The following is a 25,562-nucleotide window of genomic DNA, read 5'->3' on the forward strand; positions in this document are numbered from 1 at the left end:
AGAGATTTTAAAAAACCAATTCATAAATCAATATTATGTATTAAAGATGAGAAAGTTGAATCTTGATGCACAGGAATAATTTTAATACCATAAAACTTATCAGAGAATGAGTTGGGGAAAAGATAGGTCCCAATATTCCCCCTGGTGCAGTGGCCTTACCCAACTAATAGACTGTATTTTTCTGTTTTCAAACTATCTTTTATTGCTTCAAGCCAGAATTTCTAAACCAACTTCACCCATCTTCCTGACTATTTCACTTTAGAGATGTTTTATAGATGTCCTTACTTCAGGAAAGTATAAATTGTGTGATATTTGATCACACTGTGTGAAGATGTGTCTCTGTCATTCCTCGACCACATAAGGCACCTTTTGATTGGTTTAATAAAGAGATGAATGGCCAATATCTAGGCAGGAGATCATAGATAGAACTTCTGGACTGAAATAGGAACTATGGGAAGAAAGACAGATACAGATTCCCCTGTGAAATGCTCACTAACTATGGAGAAGAGCTAATGAAACATGTGGCAGAAGGTAGATTAATATAAATGGGTTAATTTAAGTTTTAAGTGCTAGTTGACAATAAGGCCAAGCTTTTATACTTAGTAAGAAGTCTCTGTGTCATTACTTAGGAGCTGTCAATCCAAAGAAAGAACTGTTACCCACAATTGCTGGAAACAGAATTCCATTTGAAAATACAATGTGCTGTTATCAAAATAGTTATGGGAAGCCATTTTGAATCTCTCTGCAAAGAGCTTATGATGAGCACAGGCTAGGTCTTGCTGTCATATGGGTCAGATTGTGGGATCTCTATGTGGTGGGAAGCATATTTAGGACCATTTTAAAAATGCAATCAATGAGGCATTGCCCATTCAATATATTGAGAGATTGTGGAGCAGAAATTTCAATCTTGGTTGTCTCTCCAGAGAGTATCTTCTAACTACAAATGTCATTCTTCTCTATTGACAATAGTGGAATACGGTGTACAGTGGACTGGGCAATCATCTTAAAGAAATTGCCCTGGAGCATGACTTGAATGGATTAGCAGAGCCTTGGGATTTATGCTATTCAATATATCTCCTCCAAGAATATCTGTAGTATTTCATTCTGAATGAAAGCTTCTATTTTTTTATTACACAGATTTATGCTTTAGTAAACCTAACCAGGATCTTCTATCATCTTCAGTCCTCCACTTTCTCTGCAAATTTAGGTACCTTGTTCTCCTTCTAAGTATCAAGCATTTATGCCAGAGTGTGCCTATGCCTTTGCCTGCTTTACTACGCAAGGTGGCGGTTTCCTAATGTCTAAGACTAGTCTATATGGTCATAATTTTAATTGATTGTTATTTTTATTGTTTTTTGTGATGGTTTCAGAGCTAGGCTAAATCATATACAGCTGTTGTTTGCTACACACAGGTCACAGATTGTTCATTGTGTGTAAACTCATATATAATGGTTTACTTTTTGGCCTAACCATAGATAGAGGCATAAAAAATTTCCCTTTTCTTCTGCTTAACTTAATTAGCTGAAATATTACATCTCATCTTGGTCCTTGGACTAGAATTGTCTATCATTTAGTCTTTCAGTCCATAAACCTTCATAACTGAACCAAATCATTGTACCCTTTTACATTCCAGTTTTCTCCCTTTCCTCTTCTCTCCTCCCCACCCCTTCCCTCCCCTACTCTTCCCTCCCATCTCCTCTCCTTTATCATTCCCTCCTCTCCTCTCTTCTCCCTTTTCTTATTGTTTATTTTCTCTTCACTGTCTATATGAATTAAACCACATATCCTTTCATTATTCTAGAGAACGTTAAGTAATAATACTGAAATTTTATTCATTAAAACCAAGACTGGAAAGTGAGCATCTTGTTTGCTTCTGGCTTGTTCTTTTTAAAGTCCATTAAGATACTTATCATGACAGATATATTTTCTTGTCAATAATATTTAAAATCTTGCATAGATTTGCAATGAAGGAGGGTTTTGAATCAAATTTATAGGTAAAATTGTTTTCTAGTTTTGGCTGAAATTGACATAATCATACTGATTTACAGTTACATTTTCATAAATTTGATTCCATTGATTCATAATAGTCTGACAGATTATATATTGGTGTTTTAAATTACAAATAGGAAACTAGACTCAGATATTTCATGATGAAGCCTTCAGAGAAGTATGAATGAAGCCCAAGTGTGTTTCTTTTTAGAAGTAAGCTTAAATCAGAGTTTCCAGGGGCAAGGAATAGAACAACAGACAATGAAGAATTGCATTCAGGCTTGATTGCTTATTTATCCACAACTCTGGGTGTTCATACACAGAACTTCCATATTTTCAGTTGCAAGAAAGAATAATATTTTTTTCTGAAAAGTTATTGATTGTTACATATTAAAACAATATTGGAAAATTTATAAATGTTCTCTATGCGTCTGCTATTAGTTTCTATACCTAGTTCTCTCTCCATTTGCCAGTTGGTTGAGTTTTCAAATAAAGTATGGATGAATGGATTTGAGAAGCTCACTCATGTAATGCCTGCCTTTTCTCAGTATTCAAGCATCTGAAACAATGGGGTTATTCTGAGAACTTGGAGGGTGACAATTTATATTAGAATAGAATTTGAGATGATAAGAGGATATTTTATGATCAGAGGTGGCATTCACTTCTGTGCTATCCCATAAGAACTTATGAAAGCTTGTAATATTTTATATTACTAATAAATCTCCAATTTACTGTGTGGGGCAAATTTGAAGAGAATTGTTCAATGATAAGACTTGAGCATTTCTAATTCTGAACTGAACAGGAAAGTACTGAGCAGCTCAGTGTGTTTCTGAAGGTCATCAATGGTGCCCATATTAGTAATATTGCAGTACTTTGTGAGTTAGAGCAGTGTTTCTTAATTTTAACAACTGTAGGAATCACTGAGGCATTTACAAAATGAAGGTTCTGATTCCATAGGTGGGAATGAAATTCTGCACTTCTAACAAGAGCTCAAGGGATATTGATAGGTTATGGTTTGTAGGTTAAATATGAGGAGCACAACACTGAAAATTCATGAAATTATAGCTTGTGATATGAGTATTCAGAGGAGTTCCTATACAGTAAGGCCAGAACCAATGCCTGCAATGTTGAATTCCAGTAATTGTGGCAGCATGATTTGTTTTAAATTTACCAAAATATATGGTGATCGGGAAAGCTGTGATTTATTTAGGTTCAGTCTACTTTGCTTTTTACTTTTCTATGCCATCTTCTCAGTTTATGCTGCAGTCATCCTCAGACTATATTTGGCAATGACATCTATTTATGTAGTATTTCCTTTGTTTAAGGGCTTTATTTAACTTTACACACTGAGGAAATGACTGCTAATTTTAAAAACTTGCTGCCTACAGAAAAACCCTCTAGAATGCTGTAGTTCTGTGGTGCTGAGGAGCAATTTTGCACCCCTCTCTAGCTGGTGACATTTGATTACATTGAGAGATATTTTTGTCACAACCTAGCTACATTATTATTGGCATCTACTAGCAGAGGTGAAGAATGATGGTCAACACTCTACAACACAAAGGAATTACAAAATGCTTTTTGCAATATAGAGTTGTCTACCCATAGACACACCAAATATTGTGGTTGGGGCACTTCTAGGTTTAGATGGCCAATTTTATATTCTGTTTGACTGATTCTATTCTGTTCAGTCACATTTGTTTTTTTCCTCTTTGGATTTAAGTCAGGGATTTGCACTATTAAACATGTGCTCATTTATATTGACTATTGAGTTTTGTAACAAGATACCCACTTTTTAAAAATCTATATCTTTATTAGCATACATTCTTATATAAACAATTGTATCTTTGATATATTTCCTCATAACCACTATGCGTATATATGTGGTTATGCACTTAACATATACATACAGGTTATTATATGTGATGTGCATTCAGACAAAAACTATAGAAAATATATAAACACATATATAACATACAAAAATATATATCATAAATATAGCTGGATTTACAATTTATAAATAAACTCAAATTCAGTGTGTTGTGGTGTACAGATAGGCTAATCTAAGAATGCAGACAGATTCATAGACTTTGGCTTAGGGTGAGATGTTACTCTGGTCTGCAAGGCATAATATCAAGTCATCAATCACCAACTGTAGGAACAAAAATCCATTTATCGTTTGCCAATTGGAAGAAATACAATTGACTGGAACCATCTGGCTTTGGCCCCTCTGCAAGGCTGTGACCCATTTAATCAGTTTGGAATGCATCCATAACTTTGAAGGTGGGTCAGGAAGGATGGCAAGCATGGACAAAGTCAGCTAAGACCAACACGCTCCCCATTTAAAGTGTTTGATGTAAAAGACACAATAATTAAAAAAGAAAAAAAAAAACCTTTGTGAGCGAGGTCAAGTCTAAGAGTAGGAAGATGGGTTATTCTTTATGATTTCAAAAACTGACAAAGTGTGTTTAGTTTGGAAAGACCTGAAAAACCTCACATAACTCACCCTGTGCTCCTTTTCACCAGCAGTGTGGAGAATAATGAAATCTGCAGTTCCTGGTTTGTGTCTGTCTTCTACACCATTCCAGGGACAGTAATCCTGGGCAGTGTCTTTCAGTTGGAGACATTTCCCTTGAGAGATGGAGTTATTAACAGGACCTACATTTGAAAGTGCATGGACTTTCTCCTGCCTGGTTTTGATTTTTCCTTCTTAATGCAATTTCACGGGTTTCTTTGAAAGCAGACAAAGGAGAGGAGATCTTCATTGCTCATGCTTTCCAAATTTGCTCCATAAATTGAATTTCTGGACCATGTGTGAAACTCAGATCTAATAGACAGGAATGTTCTCTTGGATTTCTGTGGAATATTACTTCTGAAGAGCACTTTTCCTAGCTTTATTTTATTTGTACCTCACTATAGCGATTTATCTGCTTTCTCATTGCTCTAAATTGCAGCCCTTACTCTTCATTTCAACTATCATCCCATGTTTCAGTGTTTACTTCTTTTTATATCCAATTTAATATTTTCTGAATCCCATTAAAACTTAAACCCACTGGCCCTTCATTTCAGTGTCACTCTTTGTTTCATAACTTCCTTTAATTTGCAACAATTTCCATGTATGCTTCTCATGCTCTTTCACATTCCCTTGATGTTTCTGTGGTACTCCCCATTGACTGTGCTAGCCTGACTGAACATAAGGTCTGGTTAATTCCAATGTTCTTCCTTATGACACACAGTCTTGAATAGCTGAAGGTGCATGGCATAAGCTCCCTTTCTCCTCTTACCATCATAAATACAAACACAGGCATACCCCCTGCCTTCCCAGTTCCTTAGATATATAACCATTAATCCTTTACCTCCTAACACTGCATCAATATCCACCAGTGTTTGGCAATTATTGTCTGTAAATGGCCAAAGAGTAAGTAATATGAGCTTTGCAGCTGTACATTTTCTTTCACAGATCTGCCATCATAGAAAAAAAAAAGACAGGATGGACTCAATTCAAATGGGGTGTGGCTGTCTTCCAACAAAATTATTTGCAGTAAACTAAATTTGAACCACAAACTGTGCTTTGATTGCCATGCTTTACACGATCCAATTTCAGCTGGGTGTTGGTGGTGAACACCTTTAATCCCAGAACTAGGGAGGCAGAGGCAGGTGGATCTCTGTGAGTAGAAGCCATCATGTTCTATAGAGTGAGTGGCAGGACAGGCTCCAAAGCAATACAGAGAAACCCTGTCTCAAAACAAACAAACAAACAAAAACCCCAAAAACAAAACAAAAACAATCCAATCTCTTATTCTACACAACTACATATGCTCCTTACCTTGCTGAGTTCTTTCTATTAACTTTGCTCTCTGTTGTTTTGTAAACATTGGAAGAATTAGAAGAGAAGATCCACATGCCCAGTGCTTCCTGCATGTATGCCTATATTTGTCTACATTCCCTCCTTTAACTGTGAATGAGACACTCTCCTCCTCTCTGACGTGAATACAACCCTCTCCTCAGTCCTTATAACTGTACTGTTTCTTTCCATATCCTGCAAAGACTGTTGTAGCAGTCTAGCCCTCTCTTTCCTGCAGTATTATTTCCTCTTTCATGTATTATCTGTGTCAGCATATAAATATTCTGTAGTTGTTATCATCTAAAAGAAGGAAAGACCAGCAAAAGGAAAAAATTCATCCATAGACTTCATATTCCTTTTCTACTCCAGTCCCATGTATCGGTTCTAATAACAACTGCAGTGAGTCTTATTATCTCCTTCACTGTTCTCCAATGCCTTCAACCTGTGTCATCCAGTTTCCATCCCTACCACAGCAGCATACTTCTGTGGGCCTATCCCTGCCACTTTCTAATGTTACACTCCTGTGTTCACACCTTCAGACTTCTTTTCAAGCCCACTAATGTGAGAAAGTATATCATTGCCTCCTCTGCCCTATTGTCCTTACATGCTTCCTGGAATCCACTTCTTTATTTTTAGATAGGGTCTTGTGTAGCTTAGATTGTGCTCAGACTCACTATTCGCTGAACATAGCATTTAACCCCCTGCTTTCTGGCTCTAGTTGCATGTACTGGCATTACAGATGTTCACAGCCTTGCCTGCCTGGGAATGCACTCGATGTTTCTAGCTATGCCATTTGCTCATAGCCATAGGTTTATCATCATCTTTTCAGTGAGTTTCCTAGTCACAGTATAAATTGACAAGCTAATAAGTGTACTTCAAATTGAGAGTTCTGCCTCATTCTCTTTATTTCTTTGTAGTACTTCCCATAAAGTCATCATGTGTTTATTTTATAAATGTTATACTTATTGACTCTCACCAGCAGGGGTAGGTCCCACAACTAAAAAGATGCTATGCAGTTCCTTTTCATATTCTCCATACCTGGATTGTTTTTAGCATTTCTGGACTGGTATCTGACACTGAGTAGATAATGAACAAATGAGTCTTTTAAAGTCTTCCTACCCAAGCAATCACATGCTATAACCTATATCACCACTTGAGCATGTCATTGCTTTATCTGGACAGATTCTTTCTATTTTATTAGAAACAAGATTATTTTACATGTCAATCCCAGTTCCCTCTCTCTCCCCTCCTCCACTGCCACAACCCCCCCCCAACTAAAACCCTACCTATCACATATCCTTTCTGCTCCCCAGGGAGGGTGAGGCCTTCCATAGGGGGTCATCAGAGTCTATCAAATACTTGGGGATAGGGCCTAGGCCCACCCCCATGTGTCTGGGTTCTGGGTTCAGGGAGTATCCCTGTATGTGGAATTGGCTCCCAAAGTACACACCTATGCTAGGGATAAGTACTGAAACACTACAGGAGGTCCTGTAGATTTCTGAGGTCTCCTCACTGAAACACACGTTCCTGGGGTCTGGATCAGTCCCATGCTGGTATCCCAGCTATCAGTCTGGGGACCCAGAGCTCCTGTTTGTTCATGTCAGTTGCTTCTGTGGGTTTCACCAGCCTAGTCTAGATCCCTTTGTTCATCATTTTCCTTCTCTGCAACTGGATTCCTGTTCAGTTCAGTGATTATTTGTGGGTGTCTGCTTCTACTTCTACCAGCTGCTGGATGAAGGCTAAAGGATGGCCTATAAGTCAATTATCAATCTCATTATCATGGAAGGGCATTTAAGGTAGCTTCCCCCTGCTATTTAGATTCTTAGCTGGTGTTATCTTTGTAGATCTGCAGACCTTTGCCTGGTGCCTGATTTCTCTGTAAACCTAAAATGTCTCCCTCTATTATTGTATTTCCTTTCTTGTTTTCTTCTATTCTTCCCCTGACTCAAAATTTCTGCTCCCTCATGTCCCCTTCATCCCTCCTCTTCTCCCCTTCTCATTCTCCTAGTTCCCTCCTGCCTCCTCCATTGCTCCCAATTTGTTAGGAGATATTGTCCCTTTCTCCTTTTCCAGGGGACCATGTATGTCTCTTTTAGTGTCCTCCATGTTTACTAGCTTCTCTGGAAGTGTGGATTGAAGGCTGGTAATATTTTACTCTGTTTCTAAAATCCACATATGAGCGAATACATACTATGTTTGTCTTTTTGTGATTGGGTTACCTCGCTCAGAATGGTATCTTCTAGTTCCATCCATTTTTCTGCAAATTTCAAGATTCCATTGTTTTTTTTTTTTTTCTGCTGAATAGTGATCCATTGTGTAAAAGTACATTTTCTCTATCCATTCCTCAGAAGAGCAGCATCTAGGTTTCTTCCAGGTTCTGGCTATTATAAATAGTGCTGCTATGAACATTGTTAAACAGATGTCCTTGTAGGAATGTGCTTCTTTGGGGTATATTCCTAAGAGTGGAATTGCTGGATCTTGTGGTAGACTGATTCCCATTTTCCTGAGGAATTGTCATACTGATTTCCAAAGTGGCTGTATGAGTTGGCACTCCCACCAGCAGTGGAGAAGTGTTCCCCTTTTTCCACATCCTCTCCAACATAAACTGTCATTGGTGTTTTTGATTTTAGCCATTCTGACAGGAGTAAGATGGTATCTCAGAGTTGTTTTGATTTACATTTCCCTCATGGCTAAGGATTTTGAACACTTTCTTATGTGTCTTTCAGCCATTTTAGATTCCTCTATTGAGAATTGTCTATTTAGTTCTGTAGCCCACTTTTTAATTGGATTGTATGTTGTTTTGGAGACTAGCTTCTTGAGTTCTTTGTATATATTGGAGATCAGCACTCTGTCCGATGTGGGGTTGGTGAAGATCTTTTCCCAGTATGTGGGCTGCTGTTTTGTCTTGCTGACTGCTGCACAGATTCTTAAAAATCAGGTTTGGTAACTGATCTGTTAAAATCACAGGTACAAAGCAAATCTGTAGCCTGTGTTAACCATGCAAATATGGAAATCTGATGGAATCCTATATCATTCTTTCATTGGGTACTTAACCTGCTAGAACAATGTTGTTAATTAGAAAAGATTTTGTTGTATTTATTTGTGTATGTGCATATTTATACCACACATTCGTGTGAATGCCACGTTGTTCATGTGGAGGGTGGAAAACAGCTTGCCAGAGTCAGTGCTCTCCTTTGACTCTACATCCTGGGGATTGAACTAAGGTCTTCAGATTTAGTGGCAAGTGCCTTTAGCTGTTGAGTCTTCTTGTTGACACTATAAGTTTCTAATGTTATTTTCCTTATTTATCAATTTATCTAAACAAAACTATTGACTGGTATCCATATTAATCTTTAAAAAGGTACATTCCTGAATTTTCATGAGCTGCAACTAATACATTTGCTTCCCTTCTTCACTATACAAATTGTATAATTAGTATCTAAGACGTGTTAGCATCTTACTGGAATGTTCACTATTGTCTTTGAATTTGTGTGTTCTCACAGTACTGTGCAGCCTTCATTACAATGTGTGGTGCTATAATTTCTAACTCTCTGGAGCAAGACATGTTTTAAATATCTTATCTCCTTTAATTGTTCTAACAAACTAATGTTAATAAAATTAATGTTTAGAGCAGATATTTACTTTGTCTACTGCATATATGATTTTACTTAATTGTCACAGGCTAGGAGGTACATTCAGCTCCATGACAATTTCAAAGACTAAACAGAAACAAACAAGAGAGCCTCTTGCCCCTCTGCTGGGCTGACCCCTACTGAGGCTTAACCCCTACCAACTGAGAAGACTACCAGGAGAGGCAAGTACATCCAGAGCTGCAGACATTGAGGTCTTGGCCCACACATACCACTGGGTGACAAGAGGAGATAGAGAGACCCTACCTACACCCACTGGAAGAAGAGATGGGAAGAAGACAGAATAAGAACACACTCAACATCAGAAAGGCCAGTATGACACCACCAGAATCTAGGGACTCCACACCAGCAAGATCTGAAAAGCCCAACACAGAGGATGAAGAAGAGAAGGACCTCAAAAATTATCATAGGCAGATGATAGGGACCTTTAAAGAGGAAACAAGAAAATCCCTTAATGAAATAGAAGAAAAAAGAAGCAAAAAATTACATGAAATGGAGGAAAAGACAAAAAAAAAATCAAGAAATAAACAATAAACAAATCTCTTAAAGAATCTAGAGAAAGCCAAGAAAAAACAACCAAACAAGTGAAGGAAGCACCCAGAACAGTCCAAGGCATGAAAGCTGAAGTAGACACAATAAAGAAAACACAGAATGAGGGGATGCTGGAAATATAAAGGCTGGATAAATGATCAAGAACTAAAGATGTGTGTATAACCAATAGAATTCAAGAGATGGAAGAGAGAATCTCAAATGTTGAAGACTCTCTAGAGGATATTGAGTCATTGACCAAAGAAAATCTGAAGTCCAACAAATCCCTAACACAAAATATCCAGGAAATATGGGACACTATGAAAAGGCAGAACCTAAGAATAATAGGTATAGAAGAAGGTGAAGACATACAGCTCAAAGGTACAGAAAACCTATTCAACAAAATCATAAAAGAAAACTTCCCCAAGCTACAGAAGGATATGACTATGAAAGTACAAGAGGCTTACAGAACACCAAACTGACTGGACCAGAAAAAGAAGTCCCCTTGACACATAATAATCAAAAAACCAAACATTCAGAATAAAGAGAAGATATTAAGAGCAGCAAAGGTAAAATGGCCAAGTAACATATAAAGGCAGACCTATCAGAATCATACCAGACTTCTCAATGGAAACTTTGAAAGCCAGAAGGTCCTGGATAGATATCCTATAAACACTAAGGGAGCAAGGATGCCAACCCAGACTACTGTATCCAGAAAAATTTAAATCACTATAGATGGAGAAAACAAGATCTTCCAAAAAAAAAAAAAACAGACTTAACAATATATATCCACAAATCAAGCAATATAGAAAGTTCTGCAAGGAAAACTCCAACCCAAGGAAGATAACTACACTCACAAAAACACAGGCAATAGATAATCCAATTTTACCAAACATGAAAAGAAACAGGATGGCAAATTCACACACAATGACACCACCATCAATAAATCTAAAACAAACAAGAACCAACAACCAATGGATATTAATATCCCTTAATGTCAATGGTATTAACCTGCCCATAAAAAGATACAGGCTAACAGAATGGATATGAAGACAGAATTCATTCTTCTGCTATATACAAGAAATACACCTCAACATCAAAGTAAAGGGTTGGGAAAATATTTTCCAATCAAATGGGACCAAAAAAACAAGCTGCTATAGCAATCTTAATATCTAACAGATTAGAATTCAAACTAAAATCAATCAAAAGACATGAAGAAGGGCATTTCATACTCATCACAGGAAAAGTCCATCAAGATGAAGTCTCAACCCTGAATATTTATGCCCCAAATACAAAGGCATGCTCATTTGTAAAAGAAACATTATTAAGCTCAAACCACACATATAACCACACACACTTATAGTAGAAGATTTCAACACCACACTTTCATCACTAGACAGACCACCAGACACAAACTTAACAAAGAAAGTAAGTATCTAACAGAAGCTATGACACAACTTGGTTTAACAGATATCTATAGAACATTCCATCCAAACAGAAAAGAATACACCTTCTTCTCAGTGCCACATGGAACCTTCACTAAAATTAACCACATAGTTGGCAACAAAGCAAACCTCCACAGATACAAAAGAATCGAAATAACCCCCTGTATCTTATCAAATCACCAAGCTCTAAAGTTAGAATTCAACAACAATACAAATTGCAGAAAACCTACAAAATTGTGGAAATTGAACAACACCCAATTGCACCATTCCTGGGTTGAGGAGGAATAAAAAAAAGAAATTAAAGACTTCCTAGAATTTAATGAGAATGTAGACACAACATACCCAAACTTATGGGACACTCTGAAAGCAGTGCTGAGAGGAAAATTCATAGCACTAAGTGCCCACATGAAGAAACTGGAGATCAGTCACACTAGATAATTGACAGAACAACTGAAAGCTTTAGATCAAAAAGAGGAAAACTCACCACGGAGGAGTAGACACCAGGAAATCATCCAGCTGAGGGCTGAAATCAATAAAGTAGAAATTAGGAAAATATTACAAAGAATCAATGAAACAAAGAGTTGGTCTTTGAGAAGATCAACTAGATAGATAAACCTCTATCCAAACTAACCAAAAGGCAGAGAGAGAACATGCTTATTAACAAAATCAGAAATGAAAAGGGAGATATAACAATGGACACTGAGGAAATCCAGAGAATCATCAGGACATACTTTGAAAACCTATACTCCACAAAATTCAGAAATCTAAAAGAAATGGACAATTTTCTGGATAGATATAACTTACCAAAATTAAACCAAGAACAGATAAGCAGTTTAAATCGACCTATAACCACTAATGAAATACAAGCAGTCATCAAAACCCTCTCAATCCAAAAAAGCCCAGGGTCAGTTGACTTCACTGCAGAATTCTACCAGAAATTCAAACAAGAGCTAATACCAGTACTCCTCAAATTGTTCCACACAATAGAAGTAGAAGGGACATTGTCAAAATCTTTTTATGAGGCTACAATCACTTTGATTCACAATCCACACAAAGATACAACTAAGAAAGAAAACTACAGGCCAATATTCCTCATGGACATTGATACAAAAATACTCAACAAAATATTGGCAAATTGAATCCAAGAGCACATCAGAAAAATCATCCACTATGATCAAGTAGGCTTCATCCCAGGGTTGCAAGGATTGTTCAACATATGAAAATCCATCAATGTAATCCACCATATAAACAAACTGAAATAGAAAAACCACATGATCATCTCACAAGATGTTGAAAAAGCCTTTGACAAAATCACAGATCCCCTCATGATAAAGATCTTGTAAAGAACAGGTATAACAGGAACGTGGCTAAACATGATAAAAACAATATACAGCAAACCAACAGACAAAATCAAACTAAATGGAGAGAAACTCAATGCAATTCCTCTAAAATCAGGAACAAGACAAGGCTGTCCACTCTCTCCGTATCTCTTCAATATTGTACTTGAAGTTCTAGCTAGAGCAATTAGACAAGAAAAGGAGATCAAAGTGATACAAATTTGAAAGGAAGAAGTCAAATTTCCACTATTTGCAGATGATATGATAGTCTACAAATAGTGACCCCCAAAAAATCTACCAGGGAACTCCTACAGCTGATAAACACCTTCAGCAAAGTAGCAGGATACAAAATTAACTTAAAAAATCAGTAGCCCTACTATATAAATATGATAAATGCAATGAGAAAGAAATCAGAGAAACATCACCCTTTACAATATCCACAAGCAATATAAAATATATTGGGATAACACTAACAAAAAAGTGAAAGACCTGTACAATAATAACTTTGAGTCTTTAAAGAAAGAAATTAAAGAAGATACCAGAAAATGGAAAGATCTATGCTCTTGGATAGGTAGGATCAACATAGTAAAAATGGCAATCTTGCCAAAAGTAATCTACAGATTCAATGAAATCCCCATCAAAATCCCAATACAATTCTTCACAGACCTTGAAAGAACAAAACTCAAATTTATATGGAAAAACAAAAACCCAGGATAGCCAAAATAACTCTGTACAATAAACGATCTTTTGGAGGCATCACTGTCCCTGACCCCAATCTCTATTATAGAGCCTTAGTTCTGAAAACAGTTTGGTATTGGCACAAAAATAAACAGACAGCTGAGCGTTTGTGGTGCATGCCTTTAATCCTAACAATTGGGAAACAGAGGCAGGTGGATCTCTCTGAGTTTGAGGCCAGCCTGTTCTCCAGATCAAGTACCAGTACCAGGATAGGTTCCAAAGCTACACAGAGAAACCCTGTCTCAAAAAACCAAAAAAAAAAGAAAAGAAAAGAAAAGAAAAAGAAATAGATAGACCAATGGAATCAAATCAGAAACAATGATATTAACCCAGACACCTACGAACACCTTATTTTGGACAAAGAAACTAAATCTATATAATGGACAAAAAGAGAGGATCTTCTAAAATGGTGTAGGCACCACTGGATTCGGACATGCAGAAGATTGCAGATAGATCCATATCTGTCATCATGCATGAAACGTAAATGGATCAAAGTCTCAACATGAATCCAGCCACAATGAATCTTCTAGAAGAGAAAGTAGAAGATACCCTTGAAGGAATTGGCACAGGAGACTGCTTCCTGAACATTATACCAGTAGCACAGACATTGAGATCTGCAATTAATAAATGGGACCTCCTGAAATTGAGAAGCTTCTGTAAGGCAAAGGACACAGTCAGTAATAGAAATCTACAGCCCACAGACTGGGAAAGAACTTCACCAACCCCCCATCTGACAGAGGGCTGATTTCCAAAATATACAATGAACTCAAGAAGCTAGCCACCAAACACCAGACAATGAAATTAAATTAAAAAGTGGGGTGCAGAACTACATAGAGAATTCTCAACAGAGGATACTGAAATGGCTGAAAGACACCTACGAAAGTGCTCAAAATCCTTGGCCATCAGAGAAACACAATTCAAAACAACTCTGAGATACCATCTTACACCGGCCAGAATGGCTAAAATCAAAAACACCAATGACAATCTATGCTGGAAAGGATGTGGAGAAAAGGGAACACTCCTCCATTGCTAGTGAGAGTACAAGCTTGTAAGACCACTTTGGAAATCAGTATGGCCGTTACTCAGAAAAATGGGAATCAGTCCACCTCAAGATCCAGCAATTCCTCTCTTGGGCACATACCCAAATAATGCACATTCAAACAACAAGGACATATGTTCAACCATGTTCATAGCAGCATGGTTTGTAATAGGCAGAACCTGGAAGTAATCTAGATACCCCTCAACTGAAGAATGGATAGAGAAAATGTGGAACATTTATAGAATGGAGTACTACTCAGCAGAAAAAAGCAATGAAATCTTGAAATTCACAGGTAAATGGATGGAACTAGAAGAAACCATCCCGAGGGAGGCAACTCAGTCACAGAAAGACAAACATGGTATGTACTCATGCATATGTGAATTTTAGACATAGAGCAAAGGATTACCAGCCTACAATCCTCTTCACCAAAGAAACTAGGAAACAAGAAGGACTCTAAGGGAAAAATGCATGGACCCCAGTGAATGGGAAGGGGTAGAAACTCCTGAGCTAATTGGGAGCATGAGGATAAGGGAGAGGTAGCCGACAGAATGAGAGGAGGAGAAGAGGAGGGGAGAGGAGGACATGGAGGAGTAGAAATGTTGAGTTGAAAGAAGAATAGAGGAAGCAGAATGAGAGATACCAATTCAGAAGGAGCCATTATATGTCCGAGGAGAGATCTGGCACTAGGGAGATTTCCAGAGATCTACAAGGATGACACAGACTGACAATCTGGGCAATAGTGGAGAGATAACCTAAATGCCCTTCCCCTGTAATGAGACTGATGAATACTTTTATGCTATCCCAGACCCCTCATCCAGTGGCTGATGGAAGCAGTGGCAGAAACCCACAGATGTACACTGAACTGAACTCTGGAACGTAGTTGCATAGATGTAGGAATGAAGATCAAAGGGGTTGGTACCAGGCTGGAGAAACCCACAGAAACAGCTGGCCTGAACAAGGGGGAGCATATGGACCCCAGACTGCTGTCTGGGGGGTCAGTACAGGACTGATCCAGACCCCTGTATATGGATGTCAATTAGGAGGCCTCTGCACTCTACGGGGCTCCTGGTTGGGGATTAGTATTTTTCTCTGGTGTAGGAAGGGACTTTGAGAGCCCATCCCATGTGAAGGGATGCACTCTTGGCCTGGACACAGGTGGGAGGGCCTAGCCCCAGCCCAGGATGATATAGTGGACTTTGGGGAGCTTCTGTCAAGGGCCCAACCCTGCCTGGGGAGTGGAGGGTGGATGAGGTGGGGGACATGTGCAGGGTTACTCGAGGAGGGAAGGGGGAAATGTGAGGGAGAGGGAGAAGGGATTGACATGTGAACAAGCTTGTTCCTAATTTGAACTAATAAAATCTTACAAAAAAAGAGCCTATTACCATCCCCTTGGCAATTGCAGCTACTAAATATCAAAGTGTGGACATTCTCATACTCACATATGCTTGATTTTCGTGGCCATGCTCTTAATTATTTATTATTAACTATGAACTCATACTAATTTTCTATAATGGATAGAAGAAATAAGCACTAGAAAAATGAGTGAAGTACCACACTCAATTTCCATCATTCAGTCTATTTTGGCTTTCTGTCAAAATACAGTTAATTGTGTTCATTTCCCTAATAATGATCCTGTCAATCTTGGAGGAAAGCAACATGATAAACTGGGCCTCTTCTTCAAAATCTAACTGGCCCTCTTTCCCAAGTTTATCTCACTTACTTGGGCCTTCCTGGGCTCAGTGATCTCTGGTTGGCTAGTACTTTCACAGCTCTGAACATGAAAGAATAAGTTGCTGAGGCAGAAGATTGTTGGCATGATGTCTGAGGGCCTATGTGGAAGTCAATGGTATATGGCTCCAGTAGGCACTGGTTGTTGTTTTGTGCTGAATGAAAGCCATTATGTGAATCAGTTCTGTGAAATGGGGTTGATTGTATGTCTTGTGAGTCTGAGAAAATAAAACTATTCAGTATGTGTATCATGTTTAAGAAAGTGTTTGGTATTATGATTAGTGACTTTTAACCTCAATTTGGAAAGGACATACAGGTGATACCTTTAGACTCTTTCTCCCTGAGGCTATTAATTTCTTTGACATATGAATTCAGAAAACAAATACCTAAGAAGCAAAACTAAACCAGAAAAACCAACCTACCAAATACCTAGAACACCTCATCAGTTCAAGTGAATGTTGGTCAGCTTGCCAGTTATTTTTCATGGAGCAGGCTGGTGGTGTATTTTGCTGTTGTTTTCAGAGACCGGAGAACATTACACAAACCTCATAAAATCTGACAAATCGATTTTGAATTTGGAGAGATGGAATCTGCAATGATTGTCTTGAGCCATGACTGCTGGGTGTGCAAAGGATTCTATTGTTGATCAAACATTATTACTCTGAATGACAGTGCCCACTCTGGTTTTGCTTTTACTTTTGGCAGATCCTGCCATATTTAGCTTTGTCTGGGTGCTGCATCCCTGTGTATATAGGAACACGAATACTACCTGTTACTAACACAATCAAGAAAGAGTTCATCTGAGCCTCTCACCTCCTTATTTTCTCCTCTTCCTCTCCTTCCTCCTCCCCTCCTCTTACTCCCTAACGCATTCTGAAAGTGCTTAATAAATTGCTCTGAGTAGCTGTGACACATGATTATGCAATGAATATGCATTAAACTAGAGTAAGACTAGAGGTTAGACAAGGTCTAATTGAGAAGCATAAGTGATTCCAATGAAAACTATTTTGTTTTGTAAACAGCATAAAGAAGTGAGAGTTACTCTATTTTGGAATTATTTTTTACATAGAAAATCATGAAATTGCAAGAGCTGAAGGCCCTTGGTGAAGACATATGCCAATTTTCAGCTAAGCATTGCTTCACAGGCTGTGTATGCACTCCTGAAGAAGATAAACTGTAATGCGTACGTGTACTAAGATGGGGGAGCAGTTCATCAGAAGAACTGAATAGAAGCCCACATGGAGGACTCTACCATCTCTTTCCCCTCTTTGTCTCACCCATGGTTTACCAGAGCATGTCCTGCTTACCAATTTTATCCTACCTACTCTCTTGCTACTCACATTTCCCTCTGCATTATCTCACATGGCTGTGTCTCAAGCCAAGAATCCACAGTCCCCTAAGTTTTTTTTTTTTTTAATGTGGAGTGAGAATGTCATTCTTTCAAGTGCCAGATGATTTAAGTTCACTTCAGAGATGAGAGATAAATGTGCTAAAGCAGCAATTCCCATAGGATGTTGACGGGAGTACAAGGGTTCTTTTAAGATAGTAAGTTAAAAGACTTTGAAGGAATTCGGCTGTACATAATAGCATAAGAATGACAATTCCTTTTTCTGTTTATTTTTTCCAGTACTATTTTAGAGGGAGTTTGAGTTCAAATACAGATACTTAACATTCCTGAATCTACATGTATCTGATTTTTCTCCAAGAGGAAGGATTGGGTCAGGATCTCTTTTGTCACCAACAGCATCTAGCTATAATATTATGGCATTTTACTCTATTTTTATGCATACACTAGAGTTGTAGCACATTGATATATTTCTTAAATAGAATTGGTATAAAGTCAATATATAATTAAATTTATCTCTAATAAAAGCATGAATTAGATTCATATGCATATATAAGTAACAAATCGTAACTCTTGTATACCAATAAAGGATAACCAATGCAGATAATGTTTAAATGGTTCTTTACACTAAATAGTGGAAGTAAAGGTGAACTATTCAGTGAGCAGTGTAGGGCAAGGTTTTAGATGAAGGAGCCCAAATGGTATACACATACTATGTGTGGAACCTCTTCTATACCTTGCCTTGGTCAAACAAATTTCTCCAAGGACTTGGTGAGAATGTATATGATTCCAGGAAAAGGTAGGCAAGCTTCCACTCAGATCATGATGTTCACAGTCAAACTGTGTTCACAGACATTTGGAGCACTGTGACACTGTGAGCAAGAAACAGGACTTGTGTTGAAGAGTAAGTTAATGATAGCATTAGGAACGCTTTATGGATGTAGTATTCATGAATCAAATGTGGATGAGGAGTTTCTCTGCACACACATTCTTGTTACTTATCAACAAATTTTTGCAAATGCCATCTTCAATATCTGCACTGACCCTATATCTGCACTCTTTTTCTTTCCTCATTTCCAACTCAAGTAATTCAAGTGACACTGCATGATTTTCTCTGAGTATGAAACTGATTGAATTAGGAGTTTCTCTTTCTGAATCCTCCAAACATATCCTTTCAGTTCCATTTACACTTGTTTGAATAATTTTCTACATACATACAATTTTGTAGCACCTAGCAAACTTCTTGTAACATAGAATGAACTAAGTCAAATATCAATAGGATATAGAGATAAGAGGTGTGGTCTAGGTTCAAATCTCAAAATCATTTAGCCCTGCTATTTCAACAAATTAAGTCAACATCTAGGAGGATAAAGAGGATAGTTTCTCCTAGTTGCCTTCTAACCAACACCCAAGATATAAATTTAAAACATTTCAAATGGACCTTATCTAGTTACAAAAGTGATGAGTGTTCATCCAATGAAGAATAAAGAAAGGATCACTTAATAAAATAACTGTTGTAATGTTAGTACCCAGAAAATACTGATTCTCACTTTTTGGTTATGTGTTTTCTACAGAATATATGTTTTACAAAAAGAAAAATCATATTAAATTTTCTCTACCTTTAAATGTATTATTCTATATCTCCAGAATAGATTTATTCTATTTCTCTAGACTGTGTCTCCATGCAATGAAATCTTATTCTTAGACATGTATTTTGTTAAGACAAACATTCATCATAAGTAATGAACTTTCAAAATCAGTAATATTGAAATTTAGCTTGCATAATTATTTTTTTGTAATTATTTTTCATGTTCTGGGGGTTGTATGTGCACGGTTAAACATTCACTGGCCTCTTTAGACTCATACACTAGATTTCCTTGTTGTCACTTTGACATGATTATAAAAAATAAATTAAACAAAACCAAACAAGTATAGGTTGTATTATTCTCTCAATAAAATTTACATTTTTTAGCAAAAAAGAAAATAGCTTGAAATAATGTCCTCACCTCCACTATTTTTGCTGTAATTTCAATCAAGGATCTTGGACATGACAATTTCTAGTTGAATAAAAGTGATGTTCAATGTAGAGAAAAGCAGCTGTGATAGAGCCAGTGTGGGTATATATGGTTTGCTGCATGATACTTTCATAGATTTGCGAGTACTTGGCTTGAAAGAAGCAGTGGCAGTAAACCCCATACAGCAATGCATAATTATCTTTTGTCTTCTCATATTTTTCTCACTCTGATCCTCTTCAGAAAAGCTTATGCTTTCTGGGCTTCTGTTCTATTTTTCATCTGTAGAATAGCATATTAATAATACACAATTTTAAAGGTATTGTTAGGTTTAGATGGAAAATACGTGGGTAGAGTGTGAAATTGTAGCACTTGGCTAATGAATATTAATAGTCAAACAATAAATTCTAAGAATCAGAGGGCCAGCTGTATGGCATGATTCTTGTGAATACGGAGGAGGGAGGAGATACAATACAGTATTTGGAAGTTAGGGGTCAGTTCATTTAGAGTCCTGTGGTGAGGACAGTTTTGATTCTAATGATTCTAAGAATAGTCAAAAATTCCTGAAGAGTTTGGAGTACATATGCAACACTGATTTACCCTTTAGAAAAAGTTCTTTGTTCCTTGTGGTGAGCTAAAAGTAGATGCAGTACCCAGGTGTTAGAAGCTGATGTACCCAGAACTCCAACTGTGATGAATTTAGGATATAGAGGTAGAAATGAGACAATTTGGTAAGAAAATTTAGAGTCAGAAAGAAAGAGTTAAATAGGGAAGATTCCCTTTACTCAAGTCAGTGAGTAACTGGAAATGAAAATGGACAAACTGAAGGACATGGGGATGCTCTTGTCACTGTTCTTGTTGAGGTTTACAGAGTGTGGAAGGCTTATCAGTTATGTAAAAATGGGTATGAAGAAGATATAGAGTCTAATGCTCAGAAAGTAGCTCTGAGCTCACGGTTCACATTTATGAAACAAGATAATTCAGATTTTACTTAATGCCCTAGAGCTAAAGATAATCCCTAAGGCAAAAATGCCAAGAAGTACTTGCTACTCATTTAGTACCTGCACATTGGAGGTGAATAAGGGAGTGCTTTAGTCTTGTTGAGTGGGAGTGATAGCCACAGGTGTTACATGTTTACCAGACACTGAGACTTACATTCAGTATGCTGCTTTTGACACTGAATGTGTTCCTTTTCTTGGCAAAAAATGCAAGAGGCAGACTATGCCCTTCTATTGTGTTAGAGTATGTCATGAATAAATGATATTTTCATGAATATAACAAGAAATGTGTAGCCAATCCAAACTGAACTATATGAAGAAAGTAACAAAATAAGGTCTGTTTCACAGGACATGATATTTGTGTCATGGATGTCCTAATTCTACTCTGTGATGGTATAAGCCTACTTCTTTGACTAACGCTGTGAGAGAGTACTTTCATCATTTTCTCATTCTCAGAGAATTCTGACATTTGTCTTATTTGTCAGTTTGGGGAGGTGATCTCTGTGAAGACTGATACAAAACCTACAACATTATTGGCGCAGCTTGGAGTGTAACCTTTAAAAATAGACATTACTGCATTCTGGTGAGTTAAGAAAGCATCTCTCTTGCCTGGGGTCATGAACCTGACACAATTAGCACAGTGAAATGTGCCACATATCTAATCAGAGGTAGTTAATTTGATTTTCTAAAATTAAGCAGAGTGTCAGTTTATCATTAGTCTTGAGAATTATTGCATTTTGAATACCCCCAAAGAGCTTTATTGGATGTGAATAATAGCAACCTACAAATGTATAGATGATAATGAACATCTGAATGTTCCTTAAGAAAAAAATGCCCCTGACATGCATGCATGAATGGTAACTCACGATGGCCAGAAATTTTAAAATTTATGATCATTACAACATGAAAAAATAATTATGAATAATAAAAATCTGTTACAATAATTAGCTATAATGAATGCTCATGGTGAGTTAAATGAACTGGAACAATTTAGGGCGATAGAACATAATTTGCATTTTGTGGAATGCCAGATCATTTAATCATTCATTACATGGAAAGAAGAGGAGAAAGACAGAGGGACAACAGGGGAACTGATGAGAAAGTAAAGCCAATTGCTAGGCTTTTTAATCTTTGTATCTTGTAAAAGAAGCACAAATTGTGTATTGTTGTCTTTTTAAAGTCCATTCTAACCTTTTCAGGGTCAGCATAGTGTAAGACAATAAAATTTATCAGTATAGAAGGTGCTCAAATCAGGCACACTGGAATTTAAATCTGTACATACTTATTTACATAATCTAGGCAGTCTCCTTAACTCACAGAAGCTTTGGGGCCATCTTTAAACTCGAATACTCATAGATATGACCTAAGTTTTTGATTGGAGCAAAAAGGTACTATTAAGATGATGCTTGGCAAATACTTATTATGCACCTGCCATCAGTCCTGACAATTCTAACCTCAAAACACTATAGCTATTTCTCTTACAGGTTATAAAGAATATGTATAAGGTGTTCAATTACAAGTGACGCAGTGACATTCAGTGTTCAGGTGGCCAGTACTCCCCCAAGTAGGCTCTTCCAGGGAGCATTAGCACAGTGGCCAAGCCATAGTGGTTATATTTGCAAACTAGACTGTGCACCATTACATATATGAATGGATCTTGTTCTAATTAGGTCAAGATTGCAGACTATAAGGAAGCATTTATAAATAACTTTTCCATCCCCACATTACTAGTTCTTTCTGGTATTATATGTTTTGATGGTCCCTATAGAGTAAATATCTCAGATGTGGAGGGGGAACTACACGAAGCTCTGGTTTGCTGTTACCCTCAATTCTAAGAGGAGTATTCTTTGTGACACCAAACAGGATTGAGGGCTGTCATTCACTAACTCCACTAACTACTGCAGGGATGTCTTTGACTTTACTGATGGATGCTGACCTGGTATTTGGCTTGGGTCATCCAGAGTAGTGAGAAGTATGGAAAGTCTAAAGTTGTGAAGCAGGAACACTGCACACCCAGTTTTCCCAACTTTCAAGGTTCCCTTCCTTGGATTCTGCCTGCAAATAAAGTTCCAATACACCTGCAATCTCTATCTGTTCTGAGGGTAGTAGGGCAGGCATCTCATTCTACCCTTAGTTTTTTACATGGAAAATTGAAGTTTTCATAATCCAACATAGTATGTCATGCACTATGGGAAATAAACCTTGTCTTGAAATGTTCATATATGTTGGAAAATCCATCCTGGTTAACATTGAATCACAGCAGGCAGAGCTGGGAACTTTCAAAATGCAGATGGGTTGACCTTTTTCATGTATTGGACCATTAAATAATGTAAAACCTGGACAGAATAAGCACGAGGTAAGTATTCTCACACTATGGATTGCCCCCTTTCCTTGATGAGCCTTCTTTTCCATTAAAAACAAATGTAATCATTAGTCATATCTGGTCCTGCAGGCTGCCTCCCCCCACCATGCAAGTACCCTGGAGTTCCCACTGACAGCTTCTTTTTGCTCTCTTGTATTCTGCACCACAGGGTCTATGCAATGTCTAGCGAAAGCTGGGAATTTCTTTTCTACTCCCTTACCTCTAGATCTCTTCCGTTTCTTCTTCTGCACTCCTCCTAGACAAAATGGTTGGTTTTTCATTCCTGGCTTCTTCTCTTTTGAAGCTATGGCTCCTCCACTGGTAAACAGACGAAACATGTGCAGGAAACTTCTCTGAAGAAAAGAAAGCACAGAAAGGTCAGAGAGGGGAAGGCACTCTGGTTTATTATAACCTTTCCCACAGCTGACTTTAACTTCTGGTTAAACAAAAAAGAGTGGGGGTAAATTCTTAGATTGTCAATTATCTCAGCTCCTTAAGCAAGATTTATTTTTCAGTATTTTCTAGTCAACTGTTTTATTAAGAGGAGAGGAGGTGACAGAAAACAAAGGGATGAGAGGTTGGTTTGCTTAATCGCTTAAATTTTCACTCAAGGGAAGAGATACTATTTTTCATTGTTGATACAACAAATTTTAGTGTCTTCTAGCAACAAAAATACACTTGTAATTGAATTTCTAGCATTGCCATTTTCTCAGGGGACCTAGTGAAACAATTTTATTCTCAGCTAACAAACTGGAACTTCATAAGAAAGTGGTATCTAGTCATGTTGTTTGAACTGACTTTAATCAAAGAGTTCAAAGTTTCCATTCTGAAGCTCAGATTTGTTGTTTTTATATTAATTGCATATGTTTGCCATTTCTGGGTCAAAGCAAAATTTTCTATAACCAAATACTTTCATGCAAAGACAAGGATAGTTGGACATCAAAATGCATTTCTCCCTAGGAATGGTTTGAAACTGTTTCTTTTGATAACATTCTGTCTGACATGTTCAGTGCACCCATCACATCAAAGCTGATTCTGTCTTTAAAACAGAGAGGAAGCCCTTTAATTTTGTTTTCCTTAGAAAATGAATGTTTCAGATTTTTCTCCCTGTGTATTTTTTTAAAACCACCAATATACTTTCAAAAGAGGGTTTTCAATAACCTTGAGTAGAAATGTAGAATACACAATTCTGATTTTGAAGTGTAGAACCTGACAGACTGAAGAAAAGTTGTTAGTGGAGGTCACTTTGGGGCAAAGCTGTAAAATGTTTAATGCTGATCTCAGTGGCCGAAAACATTATGAAGGCCTTCACCTTAGTTCTCCTTGGATAGTGACAGAGTGACATGGAGCTTAATGCCTATCTTTTTCATTAACATCTTCATTCTCAAATTCCTGCCTCCTGGCTTTCTGATGCAACTTAGCTATTGACACACATTTCTTGTTGCAACGGGGATAGATACCTTAGATCAGGAGCAAATGACTTTCTTGAAAGGATCCATAAAACACTGATTAAAATATTATTGATGAGAACATAGCATGGGAGGAAATTACATGAGATGACTGCAGGTTTATCACTCCTGTATACTTTGTCTAAAATGTCATACAGACTGAAGAATTGGGGGAGGGATTTTAAGGGCTATCCAAATGTGGGTGTTTCCTACTACTATGGCTAAGAGCTATGGTGAAGTCAATAATACTTCTGGAATTCCATACATTTGTTGTTCCACAAGAATTTTGAGCAACTAGAGTTGTGATTCTCTTCCTTTGGGGCATGATCCTTGGAGGCTCGACTATCAGATATCCAGCATATCAGATATTTACATTAAGATTAAAAATCATAGCAAAAAAACAGTTATGAAGTTGAAACAAAATATTTTATGGTTGGGAGTCACCACAACATGAAGAGCTATATTAAAGTATAGCAACATTAGGAAGGTTGAGAACCTCTGATCTTGAGTTCACTCCAAGGACTAACTTCTGTATTTATAATATGTAAATGCCTAAATGCCAAAATGCTGTAGTCAACTTTTAAGACACAAAACTCCACTCAAAGAGAAAGACAGGCAAAATCTAGCTTTTCTGATATATCTACATGTTCAACAAAGGAAGACTGATGTAAGAAGCCAGTTCTCTGTTAGGAACTCATGACAGACAGGGAGAACCATGGAATTTACTTTTGCCTGTGAAGCATCCTTGGGGAGAAGAAAATGTGAGAACAGAGTAAAACTGGCTCTTAGCCAGTTTGTCTAACACACTTGGTTCTCCCTTTTAGGAAAATCTGCCTTGACTGTCATATGACACTTGGAAAGGAGACTGTGTTTTCCACAGTTTCCACTACCAGTGAACTTGTATGAGTACAAGATATAAGATCCCTCACTGTTAGAAATTTCCTCAGCTTGATTCAAGACTTCCTTCTTGTTCCTGGTTTGATTTCTATATAGTTGGCTCCTTTGCATCAATACTGTCAATCATAGGCTACATGTAAATAAGGTAAGAATTCTATGCTTGCCCTGATTCTAGACAGCCTTTTTCTTTGGAGGCTAATATGGC

Source organism: Cricetulus griseus (genome assembly GCF_003668045.3).
Source record: "Cricetulus griseus strain 17A/GY chromosome 1 unlocalized genomic scaffold, alternate assembly CriGri-PICRH-1.0 chr1_1, whole genome shotgun sequence".
Lineage (NCBI taxonomy): Eukaryota > Metazoa > Chordata > Mammalia > Rodentia > Cricetidae > Cricetulus > Cricetulus griseus.